This window comes from Panulirus ornatus, chromosome 59 (assembly GCF_036320965.1).
Source record: "Panulirus ornatus isolate Po-2019 chromosome 59, ASM3632096v1, whole genome shotgun sequence".
NCBI lineage: Eukaryota > Metazoa > Arthropoda > Malacostraca > Decapoda > Palinuridae > Panulirus > Panulirus ornatus.
Window position 1 is genome coordinate 1904707 of NC_092282.1, and position 3773 is coordinate 1908479.

Here is a 3773-nt window from a genome sequence, read left to right on the forward strand (position 1 = left end):
GTATTTCTTTCATACCTTTGACACTATAATGAAAATTGTGGTCATAATTTTTTATGTTCCCTTTTTACTTTCGTGACTTTTATCATTCATATTTTATTCATTTTTGTACATACCTAATTTTTACTTTGATAGTTATTCAATGAAAACTTGTTTAGGTTTGTATACTTTTTTGCAAAATATGGACTGCACAGCTGGTACAGTACATTCTTTTTATTGTCATCTATACAGTTTTTGATTATTATCATTATTATTATTATCATTATTATTATTATTATTATTATTATTATTATTATTATTATACTTGATCACTGTTTCTTATGTCAGCGAGGTAGTGCTGGGAGATAGACGAAGAAAGAAAGGCCTGAGCACTTTTTTTTAATTTTCCAAAAGAAGGAACAGAGAAGAGGGCCAGGTGAGGATATTCCCTCAAAGGCCCAGTCCTCTGTTCTTGACGCTACCTCGCTATCGCGGGAAATAGCGAATAGTATGAAAAAAAAAAAAAAAAAAAAATATATATATATATATATATATATATATATATATATATATATATATATATATATATATATATATATATATATACCTCGCAAACGCGGGAGACAGCGACAAAGTATAAAAAAAAAAAAAAAAAAAAAAAAAAAAAAAATATATATATATATATATATATATATATATACCCTTTCCTATCCCTGGGGATAGGGGAGAAAGAATACTTCCCATGTATTCCCTGCGTGTCGTAGAAGGCAACTAAAAGGGGAGGGAGCGGGGGGCTGGAAATCCTCCCCTCTCATTATTTTTTTAATTTTCCAAAAGAAGGAACAGAGAAGGGGGCCAGGTGAGGATATTCCCTCAAAGGCCCAGTCTTCTGTTCTTAACACTACCTCGCTAATGCGGGAAATGGCGAATAGTGTGAAAGAAAGAAAGATATACCCTTTCCATGCTTCTTGCTCTGAAATTATGTTTACATTTATGCTCGCTTCAGCTGTTCTCTATTCTACCCAGGCAAAACAGTTTGTGACTATAGTTCCCTGTTTAGTCATTTGGAGTACCAAAACTTGTTGTAGGTAAGAGACTGCATAAACTTGGGTTTTACATCCATACACCATAGTTGGGACAAGTACTCCTTGCAAGCATTTTGCACACCCTTGCATAAATTTACAAACAATGATCCTATAACCACTAAGAAAAAAACATGGAGTATATATACTTTGAAAATATATGAGTTTCAGACCCTTAGACAATATTAAACTTGGACTCTGACAATACAAATGTCACAGATGCATTGTTTATACATTCTAATTGAATGGAAATAGAATTAGTTGGTAGGAACAATAGGTAAGAGCCTCTAAAAGCACTGTGCTAGAGGTAAGGCAGGTGCCCCAGGCACCACTTTAAGGGGGGCGCCACTCAACAGGTTTGTTTTTTGACATATGCTACCTGATTGATATTTTTAACAGTTTGATTTTGTGAGATAAAAAAGAAACTTGCCAACTTTTCAACTATTTGCTATCAGTTGTATTACCAATTCTATGTTAGAAGTTTGATCAAGTAAGTCTTTAACTTAAGTCTTTAAGAGTTTAATGAATTTAAGTTTGCTCATATGGCATTGTTAAATCCTAAAAATTTAGATTTTTTCCATGAAAACATATCTTTGCCATTTGGAATCACATGGATATCATTATTAGTTCAATAGTCATTCACAAAAATTGTTATTTCCTTAATGGTGTCCTGGATCCAGACAATGATTCGGATCTTAAAGATTTAGATTTCTTGACCATGAGAACATATCTTTGGCATTTGGAATCACATTGATATCATTATTAGTTCAATAGTTATTCATAAAAATTGATGTTTCCGTAATGGTGTCCTGGATCTAGACAATGATTCGGATCACTTCCAAAATCTAATCAATTGGTCCTTGTGTCATTTCTGGCTTTCCCTGAAAAATTCATCAAAATTTGCTCATAACTTTTGTTGAAAGTTGCTCACAGAGAAACAAACAAATGCCGGTGAAAACATAATCTTGGTGGAGGTAATAAAAATAAAAAAATTGGTGCCATATTTTTGGACTGGGGCACAATTTCAGTACTTGCCTTTGGCACTATTTCCCCCGGGTTAAATTATCCATGGTTTGTGTAAACTCAGTTTGGTCATTTTAGATTGAATTCACTTTTCATGGGCTACCCAGGGTCAAGCAGATAGCTTTAAATTCTGGTCATGCCAGTCAGCCCACAGCCAACAAAGCTGTTCGTCATCCCCTAGTTGTTGGTCAATAAACTGGATTCCTGGGAATATAGAGATATATAGAACTGAGTTGGCTTTGATTATGGCATTCAGTTGCCCATTTTGTTTCAGCTAAGCTAAAGAAAAAGGTTACAGTGGGATGAATGGACTATGGGTCAAAAGCACAGTGGTATGATTTTTCCAGAAATCTTTAATAAACGCCTTTTCATAATTTCATATGAGAAAAGCTTATTCTTTTTTCTTATTTTCGTGGTCTTTGCTAACAGTTAGCACCCTAGCCCTAATTTAGAGGAGATGCATTTGAATTATACATCAGGCTCAGGTTAAAGGCCATTGGTGTCAAATGTACAGTGAAGGTGGAGGGCTTGTGAGGATTGCCTTTGACCTGGCCTATATGGATCATGTGACTGTGACATATTATAAGAAAAAGTTTTACTCCTGCCCCATCTCTTAACCTTACACATACACACACACACTCCAGCATTAGCCAGGTATCCATTTACTAACCAGTCTTGTGGGGAGGATGAACATCTAGAGTGCAGTGACGATGAGAGTAAAGTGAAAATAAGGATATAGTGAAAATGGCCTTGGAGCATACCATTAATGTTGAGATACATGGCCATTAGAATAGAGGGCTTAGTGAAGATGGCTATGATCTAAACGGTAACTTTCGGATTAGTGGTTAATGACGTCATGAATGTGTTGAAGAGCACCTGATCAAATCCATAGGGGGTCAGGTCGAAGCCTAGTATTGTTTAATGAAGATGAAAGTAGTAAAGATGGCTTGTGGTGGGGTATGGTGAAAGCTGTGGTGTTGAGGCTGTAATTACCTATCTCTAACTGTAGTACGGGGAGAGGGTTTCGTACTTGGGCAGTGACACCCATATAAGGGGTATGATGAAAGCTGTGGTGTCGAGGCTATAATTTCCTATCTAACTGTAGTACGTGGAGAGGGTTTTGTACTTGGGCAGTGACACCCATAGAAATAGTCTTTTTAACATTTATGTACTTCAGTCAATCATAATATAGAGCAATGAATATGTAATGAAGAACAGAATGCAGTGTGGAAAGCTGAGGTCAAAAGTTAAGGGCGATAAGTTAGTCTCAAACCTTAACCGTAAAGTTAAGTTCAAATGCCGGTAGTGTGCAGACTCTAGGTTGTGGTAAAAATGCGTTTGTGAAGGACCAAATGAAAATGAGTTAATTTATTGTATAGTTATTAGATAAATGAGGTATTGTTACCCTCCCTCATATTAAACGTGATCGAAAATGGGAGAAAATGCATTTCGCGAACTTTGATATTTCTATGCCATTATATTTATTTTAACTAATATGATTATATTGCTTTATATGTACAATACAGTCAACTTTTCCCTTATTTAAGATGGTAATGATGAGAATGTGATATATTTACCAGCTATATTTATTTTTTTGTACGATGTACCGGCTGTTGATGACAACAAAGAGCAGCAGGTTGGTCTCAGTACGCAAGTGATTTAAATTTCATGGTATTATTAATGTACAGGGAC